The following is an 18,021-nucleotide window of genomic DNA, read 5'->3' on the forward strand; positions in this document are numbered from 1 at the left end:
CTTTAATGCGATTAGCGCTTCTTAGGATGCTTAACGCACTTTCCTGTGTCTATCTGTCGGTCTATGTATTTAACCGTTTTGTAAAGGGGTCGAATAGAGCGCGTTCCATCAGTAGAAGTGAGGTGACACGGGAAATTAGGAATGTGATGGGATACATAATGGAGCAATTTGCAATGCAAGAACAAGCGTCGTTCTTGCATTACAACTTGCATCGCCTTCGTCAATCACCGCCAATCGCCAACACATCCTTCGAAATAATGAAAGCCTACCAGAAGCAAGTCGCAAGAAACCGATTAAACAACCGATACTCTGTTTACTCAATGAAGAAATGTTCAGGTTGCCACGCAACAATCCTCCAGTTTCTAGCATATAGGTTGTGCCTTTTCAATCATGCCAATCTTGTGATGACCCACAGTGAACAATGCACTATTACAACATTGTTAGTCCAATTCAGTTTAGTTTAGCCACTTCAAGATCGATAGCGTATTCGCGTGCTTCGCACAGAATGGTGTGCGCGTAACGACATTCACACTGTAAAGGCACGCGTTCACTTGAGGAGAGCCGACAACGGCAAGGACGTCCTCCGAAAGAGGGCGCGGAGGCACTTATAGCCATCACTCATGCGTTGCGACTGAGCTTTCTGCGCGTATGCGTAAACTTTTGCGTCTATGCACAAAAATGCAGAACCGGCGAGGCCTTGCCCGAAACAGCGTTTTTTTCTTAACGTATTGAACGTGTACTTTTGAGAACTCTGTGCTTGTGGTGCCGCGTGTAGATTGTTTCAACAGCGCAATAATGCTCACAATCTGTAGTCATAAAACGAATCGTCATTTTTAGCAAGCACAGCTTACCGAACAGCGATGCAAAACCGACTTTGAGAGATTGAAAAGATTACGGTGCTACGAAAACCGCAGTATAAATCTCACTCGTGCCAGCGCACCACACGGGCATCGGCTATTGAGATTACAAACATAGAAATTTCGGCACATAGTTTTACATGATCTGAATGGTGTGCAGTCGGCTTTTGTAATAGCCCTATAGCGGAGAACTGCTGTAACACGAGTGGGTGCTGCTGTCTGTTAAACGACTGCGGCGTTGTTGGAAGTCCTAATGATCGGCTCACTCTGTGTGTAATTGAAGTGGAAAATATTCTCCGTCAAGCAACGAATGCGCCAAAAGTCGTTCTAGTTCTTACTGTATCCGAAAAGGAATTCGGGTATCAGTATTGCTTATGGATATGTTTGTCATGCTTCTCTAATCAATTTTATCAAGTGTGAGCGCTTCGTCGTTTACTGTACTCTATTCTGACCATTTCATCGTTGCGCTTTCTGCGATGGAGCACGAAGACGCCCGCACAGAACGTTACCAATGGACACGTGACTCTGCTTTTCGGAAATAGCCCACACGTTGCATGCGTTGAACGTGACACAGTAGCGCAGCCGAACGTCGCGACCCTAAATTTATAAAATACATTGGATAGGAGAGAAAAAAAATGACCATGCGGATGATTGCACAATAAAGCCGTGGGTGAAGATACACGACGTTGAGGTTCAACATGAACAGCAAAATGCGGTACGTGGTTCATCCTGCAAGCAGATACAAATGCGCAAACGCATTTTACCGTTCGACAGGGTGATCTGTTGCTTACGTTTCCCACTCCAGCGCAACGTTGTTATGCCGCCTCTGGATCAGGGCTGCATTCACGGGAGCATATTCGTTCCGCATTGCAATGTCTGACTCAAATATAGTGCGACTCCTGCGCGATCGAAGAAACTACTGAAGTACGTCCTGTGCATTTGTACCCTCTCCGGACAGCATTAAAAAGGCTAGATTCAAGAGCGTTTTCAGAAGCCAACGTTCTTGGATCAAAGGCTGTGCGTGTCACTGGCGTAGAAAGCAACGAAGACATTGTACGGTACTTGAAGTCGACAGGTATCTGCGACCGTTCGTAGACTGTGTGCTCGTTTAAAGTGTGCACGGGGTAGTGCTCTCTTCTCTTCGCTTCCTTCTCTCTTTTCACCACCTTACTCCTTCCCCCAGTGCAGGGTAGCAGACCAGACGGGCGTCATGGATAAACTCCTTGCCTTTTCTCGCTTCTCTCTGTCTCTTTCTCCGAGGCTTCTATTTTTACGCGCTTCATAAAACGCCATCACGCTGCCAGCTACGGTCACGAAACATTCGCCGAATCAAGAAAGTTCCATGTATACTTTTCTATGCATACCCGGTAGCATCTGCCACGACGAATACGGTTACAGAATCTAAATAAGGCTTAGGAGAAGATAGCAGGTTCCTATTCCAGACATCACAAGCCTATGAGGAGAACAATATAACAAGACTAATAAAACAGATGTACGCGGGAAAAGAAAACTCTGAAATGTTATCGCACGCTCCTGCGCTTAATATGCAATTTCAGGTGACAAACTTGCTTGGCTGAAGGAAGTTTGGTTTTAGTTCCAGAGACTGACCTGACCGGATAAGCACCGAGGGTCACAAGAGACGACAGTCCACGTCGTTCTTTCAACCAGGGCACGTGCAGTGTCCGTGGGGTTTTTCCATCCGACATCGTTTCGTGGAATGCGAAGCACTGCCACATGCCGGGCTTTGTAATCGCCGCGTGGTACATCTTCCGAGCCACTGCGAAGGAACTGTCGAACGACGCGCCATTCCATTTTGCTTCCCGATGTTCTTGTGCATGCCGTTATTTGGCTCCGTGCGGGACGCTTTAACACGGCAGTTTGCTCTAATATAAAACGATGCAAATCCAGTCAGCTCTTCCAGTTCCGTCGAGAGTCGACGTGCTCCTATCGGGAAACCGTATCGCGTGAAACCGATAGCGAGAGTGGGCCAACGGTTTTCAAGATTACTGTTTTCTAAGGGGGAACCCATATTTACAAGATAATGAGTCTGAACCGCAAAAATGCGAGGCGCACAGAAGCTCTGGGTATCTCGTATTTTGAGAGAGCATCGCTGCAGGAAGAGTCTTGACGCGGCCGACAACTGCATCTGTAAGCAGGCAGATCACGCACGCTGTGCTTACACATGCCTCGGAGATACAAGCCAAGACAAGACAAGGCGGCGCCCGGACCGGGCGCAGACTCACCAAGCGGAGCGTGGGAGAGAGCAGTGGCGGCGACAGAGCCCCGCACGTTTACGCCGTCACTCCGTAGTTGATCTCCTTTGGACTGCTGGCCGGCCGCGTCGCAGTGAAACCAGTCGAGGGTGAAGAAGAGAAAAGGAGAAGAAAAAATGAAAGTGGCGAACCGTCGGTTCCAGCGGGCGACGACTGGCCGTCTCGCACGCAGTCGCCGAACACACTGGTGGTGGAGGCTCGAGGTCGACAGCGGACGAAGGGAAAAGAACAGCAGAGCGCGGACGGCAGCCTTGTGCAATACCGGGAGCAATTTGGCACACAGCTAACCTTGAACCCTTCCGACGTTCGGTTACGCGAGACGCGTGGCTGCGGTACCTCGGACGTAAGCTCCACCCTCTCGATGCACTGCGCTCCCGTCTTTATTCTAAGGAGGCGACCGTCCGTGCGTCCATGCCAAAGGACTTTCCCCCTTGACAGCAGAAAAAAAAAAAAAAATAAGGGAGAGAGGGATCGACCAGTCGATTGTCCCCGCCCTTTGTTACGTCGGTAACAGGAGTGAGTGCCGCCGCAACGTGCTCGTTCGCTTGTCTCGTTAATGAGCAGGTAGACTGTATATAGGAAAGAGATGAGAGGCTGACCTTAAGTGGTGGGCCCGACTTAGCGTGTAAATTGAGAAACAGAACGAGCGTAGCTGCCGCGTTCGCGCCTTCCGCAGGTACCTTGGCGTTGGCGATTGTAACTAGGCGTTGTCAGCGTCGTTAGTGAAACGTTCGTTTGACAAAGGTTGTGTAAAGGGTGCGAACTCCCTAACCTTGTCGGCCGAGTGTGCTCTTTTTACCGGCTAATAATTTATTGTAAATTATTGCATGCACTAACGAACAGCCCTCAAACTGTTTCACACTACTCTGCTAAGAATGACAGAAGTTTACACGAAGAATATATATATATATATATATATATATATATATATATATCCATTCAGTGATTATGTGCTTACAAAGAAATTCCACGGCAATGGGTAATCCTCCAGAATTCTCAAGCATCTACTTTCTTGAAAAAAAAAAACTATGAAGATGTCAGATTTTTCTTGCGAATGGTGCCCTTCTTAATGTACGGGATAGAAAAGATCTAAGCCATAGCAAAAAGACAGGTTCATCGTAACATACTGTAGAAGGTCCCAACTCATTCTAGAATTGCCCGAATGATGTATATCGCCGGAACCAGCCTGTATTTGTATGTATAATCATTTATGCTGTTGGGGCAAACTTCTAAAAAAATTATTACTCCGCAGCCAGCAGGGCACACAAAAAAAGAAGAAAAAAGAAACGTAAGATGTCGTTCCCATTTCGTTCAAGAAAGATGCCCGACCTAAGTCTACGGCTATGCTAAACAGCTTCACTGAAATTAATGATCAAATTCATCAGCGCTGCAGAAACAGACTTACCGTACATACAGATTACGACTTCGCACAGCCTACACGAAGCATTTTACATACATATTAGCAAAATACAGGATGTTCATTTTTAAGTTTCATGGAATTTTTAGAAATCGCCTGTGGTAGGTAGCATAATTCTTATCATTGAGCTGGATTATTCGATGAGGCGGACATTAGTAGCACGAGAAATCAAAACACATATTCAAATACTTAACAAAAATTCACTAATTAACTTCTTAGTTTATTACATTAGGCCACATATTGCAATTTACGAATTGCAGTGGGTGAGCTTGTCAGGCGTATCCACTTGGAATTAATTTCTTCTTTCTAGGGTTTTACGTGCCAAAACCAGTTCTGATTATGGGGCACGCCGTAGTGGAGGGCTCCGGATTAATTTCCAGAATGACACCAGTTTGGAGATATGCACCATCAAACTCGCCGTAAAAAGGCACTGTTGTTCAAATTACTTTTTTACCTAAATGCTGTTTTATACATTGAAGCACAAAAGTAACTGGTACACCCATGTATTTCATCCCACATTTTGGGAAACTATCTCGAAACTGGTGTCATCCTGGAAATTCATTTCAAGTGGATGCGTCTTGCAAACTCACCGGATAGAATTCGTAAATTGCAATATGTGTCGTAAAGTAATTAACTAAGAAGTTAATTAGTCAATCTTTGTTAATTAGTTGAATATGTGTTTCGATTTCTCGTGCTACTAATGTCCGCCTCTTCGAATAACCCAGCTAAACGATAAGAATTATGCTAGCTGCCAGCAGCGATTTTAAAAAAATAGTAAAGCTTAATTTTGAACACCCGATTTAATAGCCCTGTTTGCTCTTATGAAGAATATGGTGCATACACGACATCTGCTCCTACACTGAAATAAATATTTTGCCTTTCGCACCAGTGCAGGGTAGCAAACCAGATATTCTTATCTGTTTCATCCCCCTGTATTTCTCTTTATTCTCTCTCTCTCTCTCTGGCATTTGACAAAAAATTGTCACGAGAACTGGAGATCCCTTACAGAAGACCGTTGTCGTTGGTCAAAGTACAGGAAGTGCGAACACTAATATAGTTTCCGAAAGGAACTAGAATATCGAATGATTATTAGAAATTTATGAATAATTTTGACTACGCCGGTCTCTATTTTCATTTCTTTAAACTTGATTAATCGTGCGCATTTAATCATTGCTGCAATTTTAGAAAATGCAACAAGCTTGTCGTCGCAGAGATGTTCTCGTGCATGTTCATTGCGCATGTGGTGATAGCGTGATGCGTGGCATTTTGGTGCTGTTTCTGGTCGGTCTGTTTGTACGTTTTCTTTTCTCTCCCCCTCCCACCCCTCCCCCCCCAGCCCAGTCCCTCTCCCCACACGCATAGACATACTGCGCAACGTGAACTTCTAGTTCAGATGTGTTAGCTGCGTTATGAGTCGTTCAGTAAACGTCAACTGGTCGCGTGAACTCTTCTTCCACCGTATTTTTGTACTTGCTCTCGCTTTATTGTTGCGTGAGTGTTTTGTTCTTATGACACGTTGGAGCAGAGAAGTGGGAAGTGATGATAAGGAGTGCTAATCTCCCTTTACATACATTTAAAAATGTTAATAATGAAGTATACATGCAACGCATGGTGGATATGTAAATCCATCGCATAAAGAAAATGAAGACTGAAGTAATGTTTCTATCATTAGAACCGGTTGGGTGTTTGGGCGTGGCTGCAGACGACGTGTAGTCGTGTGAGAATCTTGAAGGTACCATCCATACAAGAACGCTTTTCCCAAGGCAAGTTTACGAGTCTGGTTGAAGTTTGCAAAGTGCGTGGTTTTCTAGCAGTCATGCGGTAACCTTTCGAGCTTAACAAAGAAATATGCAGCGCTCTGCAGGTCCTCTTGATCTTGGAGGTTACGAAAGAGAAGTTACCCGTGAGTGGTTTCCGGAAATCGCTTTTTCTTTTACAAGCTTTATTTTGGGGAAATGAAATACCTACGTACTGCTAGCTCCATTGTTTTTATGTTTTGTAAATATAACCTCGAAAGTTCAAACAACTTTTCATTAGATGAACTTGTTCAGTTTTATTTCTGGCTATGAAGTTCTTTAAATGAAAATGAAAAATTAAATGTTCTTGAGCAAAAGATGCGTTAGCATAGTAACTAATTAGTGAGTCACTGGTTTCTTGAACCACCCGCCACTGAAAACATGCGCCACAAAAAAAAAAAAAGAAAAGAAAAACAGAAGAAAGCAACCCCGCTATCATGGGCTTTGCGTCAGCGCTTGAATCACAGTTCGGAGATGTCAAATTGAGCCTATAAAAGTGATACGTCGGTGTGTAAGGGGATAAGCACGGATTCCTGAAACCGACGCCTCATCTTGGTTCTTCCTCAGGAAATACACACGGGCAAAAGAGGGCGTGTCGCTTTCCAATGAAACGTTGACATGCGCCTCTTGGTGTCGGTGGTACAGGGATGAACGTAGGGTCTTTTTATTCTTGCATTCATGTTTAAATTTCTTAATATTTGGTGCAGAATTTCAGCCGAAAAGCATGTTTCTTCGGGAGAGAAAAAGCGACACCACTGGTCTGAGATCAAAACGCGGTGAGTCTCAACGAAGGGCATTTTTAAAAGGCATGCAGAATTCAGTACGAAACACATTAGCGCTAGGGGTGCCAATGAGCACGCTGAATTAAGCGTCTCAGTTTCCGCCAGAAAACGTGTCGACGTGGTTCGGTTGCAGCATCGCCTCGTTCACCTCCCCTTCCTAACTGCATTCATCTCCGGAAGTACTTTTAGTTGGCGTGCAAAAGGCCCGAAGTATATCAGCTTAACGTGCCTATACGGATAAGAACAGCATGGAGTTCGCGCACTTGCATATTGCGGTCATTTCGGCCTTGTCCTGCCGCGTGATCACTAAATTGCGTGCAGTTCGGGGTCGTGCTCAATATCAAAGCCTGGCGTGTACGTGCGCCCGAATCGCTTTTCCCTGTGACAGGCAAAAGAAAACGAGAGAAAAGCTTGGAGCGTAATGGGCACTAATTGTGAACGAGGCTTCGTGAGCGCTTAACAGCATCCGAGGAAACTGCCAATGCTAAGCCAGTGAACGGGAAAGTCGAAGGCCTGTTAATTGGTTCTTTCGTGCGAAAACTCGTACCAGTTCAGTATAGAGAGGCTGAATTCCACATTTTTCTCTTTAGATAACGTAGCGTTTGGTACGTTTCCACGAGATGAATGCGAGTGGATGTGACAGAATGGCATGCTCAGAACGGCGAGGTTGGGCAGACACTTAAAATGACGAGCAATGTAACGGTAACACAAGAGCTCGAAGTTGCCTTTGCGAAAGGATTTACGTCATCTTCTTACCAAAAAATGCTTCAGAAACTTGTTGGCTGTGCAGTATCGGACCTTAAGAAAGTAGAAATACGAACCCTATTTTAGCTCCAGCTTTTTAACACTGATTTTTTCTAGGCTTTGTAGAAGACGGCTAAAGCTTGATGTCATGTATCACTTGGGCACTCGGATAAAGCCACTGCTAACGTATTGCACCTCAACGTAGAAAAGGCCCTCATATTTCTGGGAATGAGTGGGCTCCTTACGCAACCTCACCACCGACTCATCGATCTAGATTCGCTTGAAGAAACCGAACACTCAAGCGCGCACGCACACACACATGTAGCCCGTGGAAGTGGAACTTCTGTCGAAATTTGGGCGAGTGGTTCTGATTGCATTTATCTAGTACGAACCTTCGCTCGTTTGCGTGTGGGTTACCGCGTATAAGTGGGACATTACCTTTAACGACTTGCAATGGACAGCGTGCCAGCTAACGGAGACAAACGCGACAGTACACGCTTCTCTGTTCTTGACGAACCCGTCCGAGCTTGCAAACACGGAGTACAACGCCATGAGTGTCGGCCGAGCGCGCAGCGTGTTTCGACCACGCTCCATTTCTCATCGCAGCAGCGCCCCGCAGTGCTCGGCGGAAAGTGCAGCGATGATTGCACGATTCAATGCGCGTGCAAATTGTTTTTTTCTTGGATGCCAAGGTCGCGATCCTATCCGACCCACAGTCGGCTTGCCGGGAAAAGATAACGCCCCTCCTGCCAGCTAACTGCAGCGCGCTGCTTCACTGCGCCCGGACGCCTTGCCCCCAATCCGAATTTATTTCACTCGCCCGATTATAGCGTGAAGGCGGCGTTTCCCTCTTTTCTGCATGAAGTTCCAAAGAATAATCGGTTACCGTGGCGGTCGTGACTCATCACCAACGCGTGTGATCTCAAAACCAATATTATCAAGTTATATTCCGTTCTTCATGTTGGTGTTGTTGGTTACATAAGGCGTAAAAAGGGGCGTGGAACTTTCGAGTTCGTTGACGCTATCCTTCAAAGCGGCTCAATGAAGAATAAAAGAATAAATCATACTCTGCGAGAAGCTATAGCTAGTGTGTAAGGGTAAGTCCCTTCGTGTCACACAGTGTCATACGTCCGACTGCACTTTGCAAGACATTTTTGAAGACATTTGCATTTTAGAACACTTGCCTTGACGTAGCAAAGATAGCAACATTGCAACTGCTATAGCGCGGTTTTAAACGTAACTAGAAGGCTTAATGTGGCATACAGAGGCAGCGCCCACTAAAGTGATTACGCATGCATTAGGCTGGGGCCGGGCCGTATTTTATAGTAGCCTATTTCAATTGCCATTACTATTTTTAATCATCTGTCACGTCGAGTGTCCGAGGCTGGTGCAAGGGCTGGCGTGGCGGCGTCTAAGCCAAGGACGAAGGGCGATAACAATAGAAAATGAAATGGATAGCCAGAAATACGGCGTGTAATGTTTGCACGCCGTGCATTGATCTGCATGGAAGGCACTCACTACTTCGTTCACTCTTGAAACGACAGTTGTTATTTGCACATGCGCGTGCATAGACCATTACTCGCGCGAACAGACGGATATTTATGTTTTATTTATGTTTATATGTTTACTTATTTGCATTTTTACAAAATCGCAAGATATACTTGGAACCGAAGGGCATATGTCAGCTTGACGGAGTTCCCTTCAGAGGCAGTCACAACTGGTACAGCTCACGGAAATAAAAGCAGGAGAAACAATACAGAACTCAAGAACGGAAGAAAAACTACACAATCAAAATGAAAGCAAGCACATAAAATCAAACGTTGCACATTATTATTACGAATGACATATTCGCGACAATACCGAAGTAAGGCCCTACATGTTCAGCATGTGCGACAATACATCTTACGCATCAGTAGAAATCTTTTGAACAGCCAATTTCATGCAGGGCCAAGTCACTTGTATAATATGCGCATGTGTGCGGCATATATTGTCTACATTATACATACATACACACATTTGAATCAATAGATACATAACTAGACGCTTTTTCATAAAAGATAAGTAAGTATACGCATGACAAAAAGCGCGTGCGCGCAGTCAGTGTGGCCTGTTCGCGAAAAAGGACTTGTTCGTGACCAGGCTCGCGATAAAGGCCAGTGACACCACGGTCGATTGCCTCGGCAGTGACACACAAAATATAAGATTAATATCCGTGGAAACATTTTTCATTATTCCTAGCGCTGTACTAGTTGAAAGCCTGCTTTCGCGTTTCAGCACTGAATTTGTCTCTGCGCGTTTGTTATTCGTGACTATGCATTCAGCTATGTATGCACGGTCTCTCGGCGACGCAGTTACGCAGTTATCAAGCAAAGGGCGTGAAAAGTTGGAACAGGTTTAATTTACTCTAAGGAAATGCAATCTGCATCCTGTTCTGTATGCTCAAGGCAAAACATGCGGCCGGCGGTAAAAGGGGAATATTCAAGCAGTTTTCAGATGTCTAAGTGATAACTCCTAAATTTGCAAAAAGATCTTGTCATTACAGAGTATCGGGAAGCATCAGATGCCAATTAAAAAAGAGGAGGAGGAGGTAAACGGAGAAGACGTGCATTGCAGATGGTGATAAAATACTACACTGTCGCTGTATGCATAGCCACTTTAATTCAGCAGGAAAGGGAAGTGGTAGGCCAGTTATCAATTCTCGCTTCGTTGCCCGTCGCTTACCAACCGATATATGCCCTCCTACATAAAAAAAAGAAAACCTAAAAAGCAGACCACGCAAGCTTATGGCTGCTGATGAAAGAGCTACAGTTGAAAGATCTGCAGGAACACCTACGTACACTGACAAACAAAGCACTGCTACTAGTAAAACTCTGTTCAAGACTACTTTCCGAAGAGGATATTCCTTCCCATGGGTCAGACCTAGAATCCTGTTGACGATGTATACCGGCTCTCTGCTGTATCTTAATTATTACCTTCCTTTCGACTTACCTTAAGGTAGCAGTAACAAGAATAACTGCTTCTTAGTCGGTCACACGTATGCTGCTTTGCCAAGAAGCAAACAAGCAAAAGCAAAACAAAAAAATTAAATTAAATTATGGGGTTTTACGTGCCAAAACCAGTTCTGATTATGAGGCACGCCGTAGTGGGGGACTCCGGAAATTTAGACCACCTGGGGTTCTTTAACGTGCACCTAAATCTAAGTACACGGGTGTTTTCGCACTTCGCCCCCATCGAAATGCGGCCGCCGTGGCCGGGATTCGATCCCGCGACCTCGTGCTCAGCAGCCCAACACCATAGCCACTGAGCAACCACGGCGGGTCAAAAGCAAAACAGCGAAATAAGTTCGGGAAATAACGAATGTGATGGACCGCACTACAGGAGGCAGGCAAAGAAGAAAACAAAACAAGCCAAACAAAAGTAACACACATCACATACTGCCCAAGCCTCAAGTTCACCCCATACCCGTGGCGTGTATGTATGCATGAGTCAGCGTCCTTGTTAACGAGTGAGGGGCAACGCCGATAGGATTGCGTTTTCCGAGGCCAGGCATATGGCGATCTTGCCTAGAGCTAGACTTATAGGTGTTGGTATCTTTTGGATATCTTCTCATAAAGTAAACGAGGACACTGTGTTACAACATTCTGGTTTCATTAAAAAGTGGGGCAAAATAGCTGAAGAATGTCTTGGACTGTTTCGGGGAGAACTGCTAACTTTGATAAGCTGCATGGTTGTTTGCCAACGTGTTGATATTGCGGTAAAGAATTTCTACCCCAAAATTAGCGATGCTTTCATTATGCCAGCCTACAAGCAAGGTTGCGATAATTGCTGGTCGCATTTCCTTGGTCTTCTTTTTTTTTCGGCCTTGCCAATGTTTTCATTTCCCTCTATTTGTACACAGTGTTGGTTGAGTCTGGAAATGAAGGTGATCTGCGAGTGAATCAGCGGGGTAAGCCCAAAACTGTATATATGAGCAGAAACAGTAATGCCGGTATTTTCTCAGACATTAGCGCGAGTGGCTAAAAGGCGCTACGGCGTTACTTAAAGGAGACCGGACTCTGCAACAAATTGTGACTGAGCGTCACTATGTCCATGTGTGACAGCGCCCACACAGTCTTCCATTGTTGATTCGCACGTTCTGTACTTCCTTTCTTTTCTCTCATGTTTCGTATCCTTTCTTCCCTTTCCCGGTAAAGGGTAGCCGACAGTAGATACCTGGAGATATTAACTGTCTGTCCCTTGCTTTTATCACTTTCTCTCCTCGTGGTACTGACTTGATATAAAATTGCGCAGTTTCGCCCGAAAGGCGAAGCATCGGTTGCGATAGGAAATTAGTAGACAGCTATACGAAGCATGTATAGTAGTTTTGTCGGCCATATAAACTTGGAAACATTGGCTTATGAACTCAATTAGCAAGCTTGATGTCAGCACACACAAGCAAACATGAACACATCATCCTCGATGACCGCGGACACTTGCTGTCAAAACGCTGGCGTGAGCAAGTGCGGTCCGAACAGCGAGCGAAGTGACTTTCGGGCTTTCTATCGCTTCAACGGAAACTGAGCGGCGAAAACACAGCTCGAAAAAAGGCATGAACCTTCTGCAGATCGCTTTCGAGATAGACCTCGCGCGCCAGCGCAAACTACGCAGTTGCTGGCACAGTAAAGCCGCACTCTCTCCCTCCCGGGCTGCCTCCCCTCTTTCCTCCTTTAGCGCGCAAGATTGAGCCGCGATCGCCAGTTCCCCTGGCTCCCGGTCGCGAAATACGCTCTTGGTGCCGGAGCACAATGGCCGTCAAAGAATGCAAAGCGGTGCTTTAGCTACTGTTTCAACTACTAAACCAAAGATTTAGCGACTTTTTAGCGACATTTCATAAGCATTTAAGCTCGTTCTTCGATCCGTTGAACGCACTGCCATGTTATTGGATTAATAAGGTTCGCCGTTATAAAGCTACGAGTATATGACAAACAATGCAGTCGACGACCCTCGATTACATTTGACAAACTTGGTTCCCTTTGCCAGCGTCAGAATTATGAACATAAAAAGGAATCTTCAGCCCTCTTCCATTGTAGTGTAGCCATAATAGAGATCGCTGGGTATAGGGTTTAGTTTGTTCTAAAATAGGAAACAAGGAAATCAGACAATCATGGGTTGGCTGTTGGTGTACTTTATAAGAAACGGCAACGATTCTGTATTTCTTTGATGCGTGAGCATTCTTTGGGTACTTCACGCACTTTTCGAGGGCTATCTATATATGTTTCTTTGTATGTTTGTACCCTACCCGGGTCACTGGGTAGTCGCTGATCGAATGGGAACGCATCGGGCTGCTGACGTAAAAGGGTTCGAAAGCAACTGTTGTACCACTGAGTGTTGTGGCAACGTGAACATACGCGCTGCTCTTCGACGGACCACTTTCACGCCGACATGGGTCACTGTAGACGCGGGTCTGGGTAAGTACTGCTCTTCGAAGAAACTATTTGACGCCGACTTGGAGTACTAGGTATGAGGCACTCTTCAGTGAACCCCTTGTCAACTTGGGCCTCTGAGTATGCGCCACTGAGTGTGCGGCCGAACGAGGAAACAGCGTTCGCAGGCACTGGCGCGCCACGCTTCTCGTCTCGGAGGCCACTCGCGGACTTCTCGTCAGTGCCACTAGTTGGCGCAACATGCCCAGGAAGATACGGGAGAGATGAGTCCGGGAGAGACGCGTTTTTCAGCGTTCGCACGCAACGGCGCGCCGTGTATTTCGGACGCCATGCGCAGGCTTCTTGGTGGCAGCTGTAGATGACACCGAGTGTTCTTAGGGAAACATGAAGGAGGAGTCTCCTGCAGTACACGCCTCACACATAACTCGTTTCGATGGTGGCAATACGTTGTGTCACTATACTAGGAGTCCCCTGCAGTACACGCCTCATACATAACTTGTTTCGGTGGGGGCAATACGTTGTGTCACTATACTGATTCAATGATAACGCATTACCGTCGACAGTCATTGTGCCATGGGTTCTGGCGCAATTTTTTTTTGCTCCATATAAGCATTTCGTTTCCTGAATCCGTATGCTTATTTTATAAGCGCCAGTTATGTTTTCCACGAATTATTCAGGCTCACTCTCTTGGCTTCTATATGCAGCATTTGTTGAACTCGCTGATAGGTTCTGTTTCTGGGAACGCTGAAAACGGTGCGCTAATTTCCAGAAACGCCTGTTACGCCTTATTTTAAATAAAATAGTTGAGATCGAGCTATATACGGGAAAAAACAATCCGGAACTTTAAATTTCAGGCGCTTGTGCACAAGCCATGTTATTTCGTATTTAACCCAAGTCTCTGTCTCTCCGCTCCCTTCTTCAAGCGAAGGTAGCAAAAGAAATACTTCTCTTTGGTTGTTCTACTTTCATGCGTACTGCCTTTCATCCATGACAATGCATTCAAGGGTAACTTAGAATTGCTTTTGAGCATGCCCGTTCTCCTTTTCCCCAAAGATATTCCCACTCATGTTAGGGTAAAACATGTAGCCTAATCAGCGACTCACGCCTGCCACCATTCATATAGCTACACATTGCGATTTCTGCCACTTCCATGACCACGGCATGTACGACCCCATACCAATCATCCTTAGTCTCTTAATGAGGAGGGTGCCGCCTACAGACTGCTTATGCATTCTTCCCTTGCGTGTTTTCTTTTTGTTCTACAGCAAACAAGTTTTCTTCCTTGTTCCTGGGAGCAGAAACGGACAAGGCATGGGTTTGGCTCTCGCGTAACATTTGTATGTAAGCACCATGAATCAATAAAATAGCAGACATGCGACGAGTGAGTGTATGGGCGTATTGCACATGCAGTTTCGCTTGGAATAATTTTGCACCAAGCCATGGACGGAACAGGCACCGTATAAGAGAAAAAAGAAAGAAAAAAAGCAGAACAGCAAGAATAAAGAGGTGACAGCCAAGATCGTGGTGTGGTAGCATTGCGTGATCGCGTGAGATTGCATACTGCAAAGAGGATTGACCTTGTCGCGCAACAGGCGAACGCTGCGCTCGCTACCGTGCTATCAAATTTTTCCGTGGAAGTGAAGAACAGAGAGGAGCCTACGAACAAAAAAAAAAAAAGGGAAAGCAAGAACTCGCTAGCAAATCTGGCCATGCATATAGTTGCAACAAACAACCGTACGATGCACCAGGTTTGCGTGAGCGGAAGAAAATGAGAAAAAAAAGAAAAACAAAAGAAAACACACGCACCCACATTAAGGTTTATGCTTTTTTACAATAATCTTTGTTTTGCTAGTACAGCCTCCTCTCTTCTTTAACTCGACGGTCTTTTTGTGAAGAAAGGAGCGGCCGTTGGGCGGGACGCACTCGTATAAATATGCCAGGTGTTTTTCCAAGGCTGCAGTTGGTGATGCCTCGTTGCCTCCGAGGTCACGTTGAAAGAAGAATAGCGCCCGCTAAACAAAAATAATGGCGATGACTGGAACGCCAGCAGTTAAAACGTTTAGCAGGAAGGGGTGGAAGGGTTTAGAAGTGCCAGACCTAGTGGTTCCCGCACGAGCTTCGAATGTAAAGAAGGGAAAAGAATGTGTAACGAAAGACATTAGGACAAATAGAAAAAATCGGCGATAGTGTCTGAAACATAGACGAATAAAAAAAAAGAGTGCGGGTCCTGCATGCATCATTGAAAGATCGAATTCTTTCTTTGTATCGCGTTTTTTTAATTGAAAAAAAAAACGAAAAAAAAAGCTGCGCGCACCTCGGCATTATGCATAGATCGCTGTATGCAAATCATAAACCACGAGAGTAGAAATATGGGGCGCACATGCTCGGATGATTAAAAGGCGCCGTGTTCGTATCTTCCCAGTTCATTCGCTCTCTGGTTTTGTCACAGATCCTGAATGATGGTTACAGAAGGATCACGGCGGATTGCGTTGAAAGTGCTGTCTGTTAATGAAGGGAGAACAGGACAAGCAAGCACCTACATCCCAGGCGAAGATCAAATAGTAATGACGTAATATAAGGATGAAAAAAAAACACGTATCTCTTGAGAATTAATTCTTGCAATCTTAATGGACGTGCTTCAGTAGCTTAGTGGCTATGACATTTCACTGTTGAACTCGAGGTCGCGGGCTCAATACCTGCTGATGCAGCGGCATTTCGATGCAAAAAGGCTCGTGCATTAGATTTAGGCGCACGTTAAAGAACACCAGGTGGTCAAAAATAATCCCGAATTTCTCACTGCGGCTTGCCTCGTAAGCACATTGTGTAAAACAAGGAACTCTCCTCAAGCATGTTGTGCTTATGACACGTAAAACACTATATTATTTAATGTATGAGCAATATCGCAACATTCCGTTTAATCAGACATAATTAATCTCGCTGCTTCTTCTACCTCTTCACTTCTGTTGGTCTCCTCTGTGCGCTTCTTCCTTCTCTTTCACGAGTGCTACAATTATGATAGCCAAAGAGGAAAAAATTGCGTGTGTATCTGTATGTCGTGCAACTGACAGTGGTCTCCTCTGACCACCGTCAAAGTGCTTTCTCTCTCCTCTGGACCAGCGTCACTTCCACTACGCTCTTCAAAGCGGCAGGACATGTGTTGATTGAGTGCATGAACAACATTTCGCAATCTGGTGAACGCGGCTTAAACCATGGATCCTGGACCTCAAAGAGGTGCAAGGTAATGCTAAAGCATTTGTCTCGCTTTTACCGATAAATCACCGCAGAATTAATGCGGACCTCGATAAGATACCTGACTGCCTTTGTGAGATCTACTGCAATCAAAATTTTCTCCTTCTTCCTGGCTTCACTACAGCGCGTGTTTGTTTATATGTGTGAATAATCCTTGAAAGCACTTAATAAGCTCTAACCTGCAACGCGTATCGTATTCCTTACGTTGTATTTGTTTCGTCCTCTACGGCAGTTACACCTAGATAGTTGACGTCGAACAGACCAACCGAAACTTTAGTCGGAGCTCAACACAGATAATGAAAGGCCAACGCGAGTGCGCTGTCAATGAGTGATCTACATTGCATCGAAAGATAGACATTCGTAATCCCAAGAACACGACTTCATAGACAGCGTCCAAAGAGACCTCGCGCTATAGCTTCACGATAGCTCCAGCCCTCAAGCGAGTTCATTAAAGCAGTCTTAAATGTAACGTGCCTTGCGTGAAAAATAAGAAGAAGAAGAAAAAAAGAAAGTATGCGGTTCCGGCTGTTAACGACCTTGCTAAGCAACGGAGACCTAATTGCGTCCTTCGCTGAAGGCCATCGGGCTGACCAACTTCGTGGCGCGTTCGAAAACGTGGAAAACGGCAACAGAGCGTCAGCGCAAGTGAAAGATTAAGATTACTATTCAGCGAGGCGAAGCGTGCCGCTCGCTGGCAGTGACAACCGCGGCGGAAATATGCACTGCACGGTCCACCGCATAGAGGCTGTGCAGCACAACTCGCTCCCATGTCATTAAGCGTAGCGTAAGGAAAAGCGCTATTTCCACTGCTTAAAACTAAAGTGGCTACAAAGGCTGGTTACAAAATTAGAGGAGGAAGAAGACAGGAAATAAAGTAGGGAGGTCAATCAAACGCGGGTCCGGTTTGCTACCCTACGCAGAGGGAAGGGGGTCAAGGGATTGAATGAAAGAAAAAAGTGCAAGAAGAAAAAAAAATCACCAGCCCTTCCCCTGTCGAGAAAATGGGGGTAAGCGAAGTTTGTCGTGTGTGTACCTGACCTACTACTTTTTCTTCCCTTTCCTACTACTTTTTCTTCCCTTTCGTATTACTTGTCCTTCCCTTTCCTTCTATTTTTCCTTCCCTTTCGTGCAACTTTCGAGCCTCGGCTACGGAAGCCCTCACGGTCGGGTAGGCACGTCTATGAGTATGTAGACAATGGTGGACCAAGTCCACCGTTGTCGCTTGCGTTCGATGTTTCGAATTTGTTCGGCGGCGGGGTATAGCAGCACTCGCCCGCCCATTGCTGCTTGCGATTCTTCGAAATTAAACTGCTTCAAAATTAAATCTGTCCGTCACGTAAGACAATGAATGGCTCATACCCCCTTATTCCACATTACGGCCTCCACACTACGATGACAGAAGATAAGTGAAATTCTACGCTGGAATGATTAGCGGCAACGCAGCCATTTGTGGAAGAAGACGACGACGAACGTGTGAGCA

General features: G+C 45.6%; 1 pseudogene; it reads right to left on the minus strand.

The window, feature by feature from the left end:
* Nucleotides 1–3,528, minus strand: part of LOC119442425 (arylsulfatase B-like) — a 30,688-nt pseudogene extending 27,160 nt beyond the window's left edge.
* Nucleotides 3,529–18,021: the final 14,493 nt, after the last annotated feature.

This window comes from Dermacentor silvarum, chromosome 2, assembly GCF_013339745.2.
Source record: "Dermacentor silvarum isolate Dsil-2018 chromosome 2, BIME_Dsil_1.4, whole genome shotgun sequence".
Taxonomy (NCBI): Eukaryota; Metazoa; Arthropoda; class Arachnida; order Ixodida; family Ixodidae; genus Dermacentor; species Dermacentor silvarum.